Here is a 13521-nt window from a genome sequence, read left to right on the forward strand (position 1 = left end):
TTTCCTTATATAAAGATAAACTTTATCTTTCCATCCAGTTCCTTTGATCCCTTTAAATGAATTTGCCAATACTTCTAAGTATTTCCAAAGTAGTGGAAGCTCTGTATCTTTCTTCTTCTTGATCTATAACTTATGTTTCAGCAGGATAATGGTACAAGCCTAATCCAACTCACACCAGTATTCAAAACTACACTATCTAAACCACTGTATCAGCATACTAAAAAGCAAAATAATTATTCAGTAAGCATAGCCATTCTCAAAGACAGGAAAAGCTCTCTCCTCGATGAACAAACAAGCAAAAAAAGGGGGGGCGAGAAACTCATACTGTAATTAAAATGTCAACTGACAGTTTCTAAATCTGCATTGACTAAAACCTGGAAGCTTGGATAAGATATTTTCTCAGGTGTCAACAATGAATTTAGACAAGATTACAGAAAAAAACTCCCTCCAGTTCGCATAGACCTCATTGCCTTTAGGCTATGCTGAATGTGCAATGCCAAACACAGCATTCTCCATCAATCACAGGTGAGAACGACTAGAGGCAACACTTGCAAACTCTCAAAGCTTCCAAGTAGGAAAGAGCAGGTTTTGAATGAAGATTTAATTATTATTTCTACCATACTATAATTTTGATTCTCTCTCTCTCTCTCTCTCTCTCTCTCCCCCCCCCCCCAGTGCTCTTGCAAAATTATATTCAACTTATCTGTAGTCTCTACACAGTTCTTGAGTACACACTGCTTACAATAACGAGAAAACACTTCACACTAAAATGAGGCAAGGTCAACTCTGCATAGCACAGAGAAGCCAACATTTGTACTTCCAGCCTGATTAAACAAGAATGCTGAAGTACACTGTTGTAGAATTGCTTTTCAGTTCATACATTCAGCTGCCCATCAAGCATATTGTATTCAAGGGCAGGGAAATCGGGAATGTGAACAAGCCTGAACATCTAAATTTCAGGGGTTTTGAATGCAAAAATATTTAAACAAAAATTCTTTATTTTTTAACTTTGTAATTTCCTTCTGAATATTTAATAAAGAAACCCATAAATATAAAAAGATGAGGAGGTAGTATTTTCTGAGCATTTTTGTGTCAAATATAACTCTGCTGCTCTAGTGTAAAATAATGCTAAATGGGCTGTGGCTGTATTAAAAATGGTTGTGTGTATGACAGAGACAAAGTTCAGGAAAGGTGGAGACTGATATTTTTTATTTTTTGGAGAGCACAGCATCGGAAAGGAGCTGAGCAGAGTGGAGGAGGGTGGGACACAAGTTGAAGACTTGTAAGCAGAAACTTTCAATTTTCTCTTCTGATGTATGAAGGCGGTGTAAGTGCACAAGCCCAGTGCATTCTGAACAAGTCTACAGAAATGCATTCAATATATTAAAACATCCCAATTGTTTTAAATCTTCCATATATTTAATAGTAGTACATAAGTATTAATTTTAGTGGAAATCCACCCAAAAAATGAGGCAGGGAGGGACTCTATTTAGCCAGGATCCAAGCAAGTGGAAAGGAGATCCAATGAGCATGAAGAGTCATTCCCAACTACCACCGCCTGCATCCCCCACTCCGCTTCAGACACTGTTCCAGAAAATCTGCAACTTTCACAAGTAGCAATTTGGGAGAGAGGGTGCAAGCATGCAAGGAGCTGCAACAGGAAAGGGGGTCAGAAAAGTCCTACTACATGCAAAGAACGCCAGGCACATGTCCTCTGGATTCTGCCTGTTATTTTTAATCACTGCTCCAAATAACAATTGACTATTGAACTAATAGTCAAATTAGGATCTCGAAGTCAAATTAGCAACATGTAAAGTGGTTCAGTATAATTTCATAATTGAACCTTGCTCTTATTTCAGACACTGAATACATATTAGCACTCTGCTATACTTCTCATGCAAATAACTTATGCATATTTATCTGTGAAGTCATTTTAATCCATTTGACTATTGATAAGCATAGATATATTCGGTCTTCAGATGTTCTATCAGTTTTCATGCTTAAAATCACAAAGCAAAGAGGCAATATAAAAGTAGTTAATGTCTTGCATGTATGCAAAAGCATGGTTGCTAAGCAACCAATAGATAACAAGCCTGAGAGAGAGAAGGGAAGTATGTTTGCAGTTCCAATTGACTTTCACTTACAAAACGGAAAATCTTGGTTGAAGGCTCAGAAAGAGTTCACAGAGACTCATTTCACAGCTTATTTTACTGTGGTCATGACAAGGCCACCCAGTATTTCGCTATTTCTATTTTAACTGAATTTAATAATTCTACTTCTGTAAAGGAAGGCATCCTAAATTGGGTTACTCCTCCCATGTGCAGTTGTGGAGCTTTGAACCTATGCTTTATCTGCCAACTCGAGACCCAGGCTGCTTCTTTGCACCATGTCCTCCCTTGGAATTGTCAGTTAAGATGGGAGGGTGTTGGCCTGCAAGCAGTACAATGGTGCTCAGCTGTGGAGACATGCTGCTTTCACATGTGGCTAGCAGGCAATTCCCACTTCTAAGAAAGAACACAACACTGTGCACATAGGTGTGGCAGTTCCCAGACCACATGCCCAGGGGCAAAAGAACCTTGAGGAGGGGAAGCCATGGGAGACACCACTAATTGCAAAAAATGGCAAGGAGACATTTGGCAGTACAACAACTCTGCCAGGAAGGGAGGCCACTCTGGATCAGAAATGGGGAAACACATTATAGGAAATTAAGACCCACTGAAGGGCAATTGGTGGTGGGGTGTTGCTATCTAACCCCATCAAACTGGATAATCTACCCAGGGATCCAGGAGTGGTTCAAACAGATTGTGCATTGAAAAATTGTGATAAGGGGAAGAATCAATGCCCCCTCTTTCTGATCTAAGTTTTTGACTCAGATTGCCATTCCCCCTCCCCTACAGCAGCTTCTTGTGAAATTAAAATGGCGTTCAGCTTCCAGGCTAGTGTCCTGGAGTGCCACACACAAAGTGATCACACATCAAAAATTTGGGAAGCAATAGAAATGAAGAGTTTCACCAAACATACACCTCAAAAAACCCTAAAAAGGAACTACTACCCATTGCCATCACTATCGCAGTTTCCACTTCCCTCTTTGAAATTATTTTGAATTTCAAAATGTAAACAGGATGATCCATAATCCAACAGATAATGTGTTAGTCACTAAAAAGAGGGCACACTATACAAACACTGACATGCTAATTCTTTGATAACTGCAACATCAAGTGTAGACTTCCTGCATAAGTTAGCCATCAGACCAAATAGCACAGACAGAAATCTTCTATTACATCATCTCAAGCACAAAACATTCAAGCTGCAAAAAATCAAGTAACACATACGTGTGTGTACGTGAACCGACATCAAATCTTCCATAATAATAGTAGAACACAAACTCAAGAAATAACATTAATATAGATACTAAGTTCAACACCAGTTCAGTTTTTCTGTAACATTTCCATTGTGATGTTGATATTTGATTGTTTGTGTTTTTAAAAATGTTTGTGTTTTTAATGCAATAGTAGGGGAAAGTTTATAAACATATATAGCCAGGAAAAGTGTTTGTTAGAAAGTGATTTACAGCTCATACGCTGAAAATATTAGAAAGTCTACAATGGTGACTAATTAAAGAAGACCCAGAATGAGTTCTGTTTATTTCTAATAAAAGTATTTACTGTGCTGTAATTGAAATAAAAGCATACTGTAATTACAGAGTCATGGTAATTAATTTTATTTTATTTGATCACTATTGTATTTGAACTTTTCATTATAGTTCTTGGAGACAATTTACATCACGTTTACTACATTACATATTATTATTAACAGGAAGAAACATTTAATAAAAGGATGGCAATGCAGAAAGAACTAAAAATAAATACCAAAGGATGAATACTGTGATGGTAAGATTACTATATTATTTTCTAGAAAACTATTCACATATGATTTCCAGTTTAAATGAAAGAATATAAGAAAAGAATGTGTGGCGGCATATGCCAAGCAGCATTCTTTGTATCCTGGGATCCTTCAGGAGGAAGGATGGGATATAAATGTAAGGAATAAGTAAATTTAATGTAAATATGCAGATGAAGACAACCAAGTATATTTGACACAACACATCATTTTAAAGTTTCAGAGAGATTAAACTAACTCTATTAATTGTTTGCCAAACAGATTTTTTCAGATGATAAAACTGAAGAATTATCTTCTGTTCCATCTGCCAACTTTCTAGGGTAGAGGACATAATTTATTTTATTTATTTAGAAAAATGTTATAAATCAATCTGAGGGCTCTCTAAGAGGTTACATAATAAAATTTTCAAAGAAATACATACAAAAATAGTGAAACCCCAAATATATATAAATACATAACTATATAAAATAATTATCAATAAAGAGATAAAATCAGCACAGGTTTTAGGAACAATATGTAAGTAAATTAGTCTGCTCTCATATCAGATCCCAAGAGAGATCGGGGTAGTAAAAAAACTCAAACGTTGCAATCTAATGTGCCATGTTCTACTGTAATGCCTTTCCCACTACTTCAAGTCCAAGAGCAACTTTACAGCAATTAATTTTCTTTGGATGAGAGGGCACAATACATTTATAAGCTCAGTTGTGATGAAACACTCATCTGTGGCTAATGGAAACAGGAAACTAAAGCTTCCTATCTCCTCCTTTTGGCTGCACTGAAATAGAAGGAAAAAGGAACCGCTCACTGTGGCTCATTCTTGGCATGCTAAACTGTGGTTCATCATGACATCTGAATGTGGCCATGGTGTCTTTATAACCCTCAGACAAAGCGCAGTGGAAACAAATACAGCTAATCCTGCAAACACTTGCCACCACGCAAGATGTTTGCTTCCATCAATTTACAGTTTCATACTCTCCCTCCCTGTCTCTGATTTCCTGTTAGTTTGAAGTGTAAAACTAGCGCCAAACTATTTCTTGGCCTCTTCTCCTAGCACCACTGGATGTTAGATTCTGAGGGTAAGGAGAGAGATTTCTAGCTGTCAGGAAACTATCCCAGTCATTAAAGAACGTCACAGTTATTTTGTTTGTCTGTGGACACTTGTCAGAGGACCATTCACAGTGATTAAGATAGGCAAGTTTACATCAATATTTATAATGTCTCTCCCTCTGAGGTCCCCAAATGAAGAGATAAGACTGGATAACCATGGAGTGGTTATCCATGGTTCTCAGTCTATGCAGAGATACAAAAGTGAATGCATACTAGAAACAATACCAGAGATTCAGTGGCGCGGTTTGCGCAAAATGCTAAGCCAAACCATTGGAGCAAATGTGTGGGCTCCTGGAGAGGAGATCACAGTTGCTTTCCTCCCTCCAGGCATTGAGCTAAGCCATAGCTTAGCTTGGTGCACCATCCAAATTCACGCTTGTGGTTTACCTCCCTCCAGACAAACCACAATTTGAACCCAATGTTTGTCATATGGCTTGCAGCTTGTGGTTTGTCAGGAGAGCTAAACCAGAAGCTCAGGTATGGGTAACATTCAAGTCCAAATCACGACTTAGCTCAGGACAGTGCAGTGCAGTGCAGCAACAAAACAAATGGGGAGGAGAAAAGCTGCCACAATCTCCTCTTCAGGGACCTGAACAGCCATACTTTGGCTCAGTGGTAAATGTAAACAAGTGTAATATCTTCATACTGACATCATTAATTGAGTTACTTGAGAGGCAGCAAAGAATGGATCCTCATTCTGAAAGCTGAGGAGACCAAACTTGAGGCAGTAATCAAACCTGCAAGCAGTCAAAATGTAGCAAAAAAATCTAAATCTGTTCTGTCAATTTTCATTAGCTAACCACTTGTTCTACTTATACCCTTTAATAGGGGCAGCAGAGATACGTGACAGGCAGCTGCATTGCTCTTTCCACCCATGGCCTAAGATTGATTTAGGAATTTCATTCTGCTTCCTTACCCCCCACCCAACCACTAAGAAAGCTCAGCTGAAAACCAAGACAGCGCAGGATACTGACGTCTCTAGATTCTAGAGCAGGCATGTCCAAAGTCCGGCCCCGGGGCCTAATCCGGCCAGCCAGTTGGTTTAATCCGGCCCCTGCGACAGTTTATTTCCTGAGGTAAAATCCCCAAAGAAGGTCAACAGCTTTGGTCAGCCCTCACACATGTTCACTTCATCAGATCTGGCCCTCTTTGAAAAAAGTTTGGACACCCTTGCTTTAGGGTATTATTCAACCCTATTTCCCTGATCAAGAAATGGGTAGACCTATGCACCAACTATGCAGGTGGCGCTGTGGGTTAAAGCCTCAGCGCCTAGGACTTGCCGATCGAAAGGTCGGCGGTTCGAATCCCTGCGGCGGGGTGCGCTCCCGCTGCTCGGTCCCAGCGCCTGCCAACCTAGCAGTTCGAAAGCACCTCCGGGTGCAAGTAGATAAATAGGGACCGCTTACCAGCGGGAAGGTAAACAGCATTTCCGTGTGCGGCTCTGGCTCGCCAGAGCAGCGATGTCACGCTGGCCACGTGACCCGGAAGTGTCTCCGGACAGCGCTGGCCCCTGGCCTCTTAAGTGAGATGGGCGCACAACCCCAGAGTCTGGCAAGACTGGCCCGTACGGGCAGGGGTACCTTTACCTTTACCTTTATGCACCAACTAAAGAGTTGTGCTGTATAATAGTCTCTCTGGTATGAGTATCTTTAAGAAAGGAACTGGACGCTACAAGAATAAGGTTTGAGGGACAAGTGGCCTGATGGAAAAGGGGCATTCTTAGGTCCAGCTTTCTCTTACCAAAAGGAATGAAGGCAATTTTGGGGAAAGCTAAGTCACACAGAGCTAAAGAACTACAATAAGAATGGCATTTCGTTAAGTAGTACAGAACTTCTTTATGAAGCAATTTGCAATAGGGGGAGCTATCCACAGAAGCACACAATGGCTTCATAAATGTTTTAAAAACGAGGCACTATCTTGCAAAAGTGAGCAAAGGGATCTGAAAATGAATTATTCAATTACAAGGCTCAGTCACATCCTTTAGGTAGAATAAATGTGTCAAAGTGTCCCCTCTATTCCCAAAAGCACAAAAAGGATGAAAAAAATACTAACCAAGGAAAAATATACTCTACAGTTAATAGCCATCAATCCTGTTATAATACTTTCAGTATTTACCTTAACTCAGATCCTAATATTCACCTTGTTTCCACCAGTAGCAGAGCTTTAAGAACATAAGACGTGCTTGCTGGATCATTCAGTTCATTTTGTCCAGCAATAATACTGTTTCTTTTCAATCTTTATAATCAATAGTCCAAAAACTCCAGCAACTGTAGTCCTCCCCAGTCCTTCAGTGGGGGAGGGGACAATTACTGGGTTGTTTCTATTTTTTTATTATACATTTTGTGTTTTTATATTGTGATTTAATCCTGTGAACCGCCCTAAGACCTGCAGAGCTAAGGCAGTATACAAATTTAATAAATTATATTAATAACTACCCCTCAGCAGAACTTTGCCCAGCTAGTGTGATTAGCGCTCTCTCTCTCTCTCTCTCTCTCTCTCTCTCTCTCTCACACACACACACACACACACACACACACAGAGAGAGAGAGAGAGAGAGAGAGAGAGAGAGAGAGAAGTTAGCTTGGCAAATTACAGAACAGGCCTTCAACTCTCTTTCCTTTTTGTGTCTGTGACCTTCCCCTTTAAACCCTTCCGTCCTATCAATACATTTGTGATAGTTTTTCCAATTTGAGGGGGTGGGTAGGAGCTGCAGCTTAGAACCTATCTATTGTCTTGGGGCTTTGTACCTGTTTCCCAATTTTAGTTCTTTTGTTCCATATCTATTCAGTTGGTCCAAAAGGAACAGGTTGGGCTAATGATCGATAACTACAATAAAATCACACCCAAACTTTATCACCTGCACTAGCTTCTTAGTCAATTTCTGGAATCAATTCAAAATACTGGTTCTAAGCTTTAAAACCCTAAATGGCTTGGGCCAGTCTACTTACAGGAACATCTTTTGTCATATACACCTATTAACCTTAAGTTGCATCCAATGTTGGAGGAGACCCATTGCAATTAAGACTTAGGTCCATTCATTTCAGTGGTACTCCAAGCATGACTTAGCTGGATACAGTCCCTCTAAATTATTTAGGTGAGGGGATATTTAATTGTAGTGGCGGTGTTTTTATTTTTATTATGCTATTTTATTGTTTGTCACCCTGAGATCCCTTGGAAGGGGTGAGATATAAATTTAATAACCAAAAAAATTTTGCCTGGGCATTAAGATTCATCAGACACTTTGCCAGGTTCCCACACCTATTGTGATGAGGCAGAGAATGGGGCTTTTCAGTGGAGGCAACACATCTAGGGAATGCCTTCCCCAGAGATACCTGCCTGACATCTACATTAATGCCCCTAAAGCACCAAGACCTTCTTATTCACCCAGGTCTTTTAATAGATTTCAAACCTTATTACCAGAAGCCCTGTGGGCTTTATTCTTATGCTAAACATTTAGCTGCTGTTCCCCACTGTTGGGAGGTTTTATATTGCTCAGAATTTGTATTCTTGTTTCATAAGAGTGAGAATTTTATTCTTATTTTATGAGAATTGTGTGAGGCTTTTGACTTTAAGATGCTGTGAATGACCAGGTGTGTGCAGATGGATAGATAGACAAAGCGCACAAATACATAAAATAATCCTTAAACGAGACCTGTATCACACAACTTCTGGTAAACCACTGGAAGATTCAGTTCAAAACAAGTTCTTCAGGAAGCAATATCTCAGAGGACACTCACAGAATTAAATAAGGCCTCAGCTAGGACCAACAGACTGTAAGGTTTTACAGACTGAACTAGGTAGACCAAGAGGCACAAGGCCTCCAGACAAACTAATGGAAAAGTGGATATATTTATATGCTCAGGATTTTTCTGAATAATACATGAGTGCCTTATCCCAGGCAACCAGGCAACAATGATGTACTTTTAAGCAACAATCGTGTGAAGAACCTTTACCTAGTAAATAAAATCAGATCTTTCAAAATACTCTACATGACAATTTTATCTGAGGTACCGTATTTTTCGTCCTATAGGGCGCAGCGGCCCATAGGATGCACCTCGGGGTTTTTTTTGGGGGGGGGAATGAATAAAAAAAATTTATTTCCCCCCCCCAGCCGCGGCTGCCGCCCCAAGCCTCGCACGCCCGGCAGGACCTCCCGCCGGGCGCGCAAGGCTTGTGGACACTCGCCCGAAGCATGGGGAGCCCTCCGGAGGGCTCTCCGTGCTTCGGGCGACAGGCTGCCGCCCCAAGCCTCGCACGCTCGGCGGGACCTCCTGCCGGGCGTGCGAGGCTTGCGGACACTCACCGGGGCTGCAGGCTGCTGCCCGCAAGCCTTGTGAGCCCGCGGGAACTTCCGCCGGGCTTGCAAGGCTTGCGGATAGCTTCCTGAAGCCTGGAGAGCAAGAGGGGTCGGTGCACACCGATGCCTCTCGCTCTCCAGGCTTCAGCGAAAGCCTGCATTTGCCCCATAGGACGCACACACTTTTCACCTTCATTTTTGGAGGGGGAAAAGTGCGTCCTATGGGGCAAAAAATACAGTAATATCCTAGTCCCCAGTTATAATAGGAGGCTCAGTCCCTCAGTTATGTTTTTTGTGGGGGAAAGGCGGGGTCATAGTATTACACATAGTATTAAACTATAGGTTACGCAAGGCAAATATTTTTGGGAACTGTCCCTGAATTCCTCCATTTTATTGTTTCATGTCTTTCTCGCTCTCATTACCTCATCCTTCCTGCCTCTCTCGCTCTCTTTCCTTCATTCTGTTATTTTCCCTTACTGTCTATTCTTCCTGCTTTTTAATTAAATAACTACAGTACAGGTTTTTTTTTCCAAGGGGGGGGGGTAGTTGTTTGTGCAATGTTGGGGAAAACTTTGAATAAATCCTATTTTAAGATAATATATCTCAGCAAAATTTTCTAAATATTCTCAAAAAAACTAAGTAACTGGCTTGCTTCAAAAGAGTTACCAAAGCCCCAGTGAAGCAAGAATATTTCTTAATAAAGCAATATAGAACTACTTGAACATACATACATCAATATAAGCCCCTGGAAGTATTAACCTTCTTTAAATTCCATTAAGTGTACTTACCTTTCAGCAATTTATGCTGGTTATTAAAAAAGAAGAACGAAAAAAAACTTTCTAGTATATGAGTAAAGGTTGGATAACTCAAAGGAAAATATCTCAGGAATACAAACATCACAGCACCTCTTGTTTACTGTCAAGAAGCCTGAATAGTTGTCATTTGAAAGCTCCTTTAACTAATTTTAAAATTAATGAGCCTTTAATGGCCCGCATGACACCATCTTTCTACCAAATGTTATATGCTAAATCCTTCCAAAAATTTGAAATAGTCCATTATAAACCCCAAGGTTTCCCTGTAACGCTATTAATAGTTGTTCAATACATTCCCTGCCCTGGATGAATCCTGAAGGACAAACTGTTCCTTTCAGCATGGTTTGTGAATTGTGGCAAACACTGTCCAATATTTTCGGTCTTATTTTTACATCTAAACCAACATTTTTTTCCCACTGCTAGAAGCAAATCTGCAAACGAGATAGTTCTTTGGTTCAGCGGAAGAAACTTTGTTATAGCAGTCTGCCCCCGCTTGGGCTACCTTCAAAATAGATTATACAACAAGGTGTTTGTATAGATAAGAGCATCTCTTAAAATGGTAAAAGATCAACGTCAGTTTTAATTAGCAAAACAAAAAGCTCTTCTGTTCTCCTGAACAGAAACAAATCAGAATAATAACAATTTTTCATTGCTGGAAGGATTATTTAAGAGTTACCTTTTCCTTCCAATAAGAAGCTCAAAATGGTTCACACGGTATATGCTTCATATAATAAAACAGAATGATATGAATGTAATACCTTCAACTATAAACCTTATAAAAACAAAACAAAATTGCAGTTTCATGATCCATTATGTGTATAGGTTATTGTGAGAAAACTCATGTGTGCAACAGCTACTGGGGAGAGAATATTTGACAGAAATTCCTAGAGATTTCCCTGATTATCAGTAAATTTACGGTAGCTTGAGCTCCAGTCTTCTGACTCTTTGCAATGGCACCACAATCATTTCTCTGAGAACATGCATAGTGTTTTTTAAATACAGTCCGGCACTTATGGTTTGAACTTTTTTTTTTGCTGGATTCATTATTTTGTTTTTATAAGGCAGCTGATATTAGACAGCCCACACCACATCTCCCTCTTGAACTTCAGGTGCCTGACAAAGACCTTTCCTTTCCAACTGGCATTTTAAGGAACTTTTCTGTTTTTATGATTAATTGTAATTGATTCTATCCATAGTATGATGTTCATAGTATGATGCTTCAAGACTTCAGTAATTAAGTGTTATATAAATCCCATAAATGAATGAATGAATGTCCCTGGAACCTCAACCATACCTAGTACAAGTAGAGACCCTTATTTAGTATTCACCACGACTGGATCTAACAGTCAGGGGAACCTTTATCTTTTTTAAATCAAGGACAGTAACAAAGGGGCATCCCTCCAGCAAGCATCTACCACCAGTAACACGGATAAATCAAAATTTGCATTTCCTGGGAAACATCTTTACCTTTCCTCCCAAGGGACTCCTCAGTCCCTTGCCTGCAACTGATTACAAAGAAAACAAAGTAATTATGACTGGCTACTCAAAAAAAATTGAAACAGTCACCCAGGTCTTCAAGAGGTGCCTGAAAATCAAAAGCAGGAATGCTTGCTGAATCTCTGCTGGAAGTGTGTTCTAAGGCATGGGACTGGTGACACTAAATACCCAATTCCTAATTGAAGCCAGTCTGGCTTCTGTAACATGGGAGACAACGAACAGTGCTTTTTGGCACCTCCTTAAAACCATTTTTCTTTAAGCAACCCTATCAAGATACGAAGATGTTACATGTGTTTTATTCCTTTCCAGCACTTGCTGATTTTAATAAACTTCTGAATATTTTTAAAAGCCTTATTTTTTATCAATAATTTTAATGTTTTTTTGGGGGGGGGTTGTAAACCACTTAGAGGCTTTCTTACAATCAAGTGGTATTAAGTCAGCTTTCAAGTAGGAGTTAAATGCTGCAGTTTGGCTGAGGGTGCTTGCTCTCTGCTGGGAACATTCACAAGTTGCCAACACAGAATTGAACCTTGCCCACCTTCCCACACCAGCTGATTGACAGCTGGATGTGGCTTGAAAAATGGGCATGTAGTGCAAACTGGACCACTGGGTGGGCCAATACTGGCTTGCAGACCACAGTTTCCCCACCCCACCTTAAGACCATGTGATGATGTACCCTAGATCCCTTTCTAACATAGACAAGAGTAGCAGTCAGGCATTTGAAAGTCACGTAGCAACTGACAGGGAGATCAGAAAATTTGTAATGGCATAAATTGTAGCACTCTTTTAAAACAGGATTTTGTAATTCTCTTGAACAAACACAATTCACTTTGAAATGGATGATAAATACCTTTAAAGATCATTGTTCTGTACCATTCTATTATACTCTAATTCTAAAGGCGAGAATTATATTAACTGCGAGTACAATTCTTCCATTAATTAAAACTCTAATTCATTCTTTAAAGAGCAACAGAAGATCAGAAATATTTTTCCTTTGTTCAAAATGAGAATTCAGATCTAGCCTTTTCGATTTTGGATGGGATAATAAATTGCTAGTACATGAATAGTTTTTTAAAAAAAACAAAACAACACAAACTCACCAACTCCTGTAATTATGCAGTTCTACACCATCACTTCCACATGAACCCAGAATAAAAATCTATACTCTACAGATCATTTTTTAAATAAGATAAAACTGTATTTGTTCTTGAAAGGCAATATGAATATTTGTTGTGCAAATCTTCAAATAAACCTTCTTTTTCCACATTATGGTAATTTCTTTTCCACATTTTTTATTTAAACTTTTCCAGCTTAGACATTCCACCTTGTCTGACAGAAGAGACTCCAGGGAATTTATAAAAATTTAATTGCAAGCATAAGAATATAAAGTAATCATACTGCAAAAGTTCAGATTGAATAAGATTTCCAAGCATTTCTCAAGCCTTGATGCTTAGGAAAGACACAATCACAGAATGATGGAACATACATTTTGCATATAGAATAGTCTAGATTCATACAAGTATCAGATAGCAGGCAATGTGAAAGAAGTCTGCCCGAGACTCTGGAATGCCACTGCCAGTCAATGTAGACAATACAGTGGTACCTCGGGTTAAGTACTTAATTCGTTCCAGAGGTCTGTTCTTAACCTGAAACTGTTCTTAACCTGAAGCACCACTTTAGCTAATGGGGCCTCCTGCTGCCGCCGTGCCGCCAGAGCATGATTTCTGTTCTTATCCTGAAGCAAAGTTCTTAACCCGAGGTAATATTTCTGGGTTAGCGGAGTCTGTAACCTGAAGCGTATGTAACCTGAAGCGCATGTAACCCAAGGTACCACTGTACTACATTAGATAGCCAACTATTTTGGCTGGTATAAGGCACTTTCCTATGTACCTAGATTCCTAAGAACTG

At 39.6% G+C, this 13521-nt stretch overlaps 1 protein-coding gene across 2 annotated transcripts in view; it reads right to left on the bottom strand.

Moving 5' to 3' along the window:
* The window catches only part of AVEN (apoptosis and caspase activation inhibitor), a 113338-nt gene that overhangs the window by 41445 nt on the left and 58372 nt on the right, over window positions 1–13521 (bottom strand). The window lies entirely within an intron of this gene.

This window comes from Podarcis cretensis (assembly GCF_951804945.1).
Source record: "Podarcis cretensis genome assembly, chromosome: 1".
Classification (NCBI taxonomy): domain Eukaryota; kingdom Metazoa; phylum Chordata; class Lepidosauria; order Squamata; family Lacertidae; genus Podarcis; species Podarcis cretensis.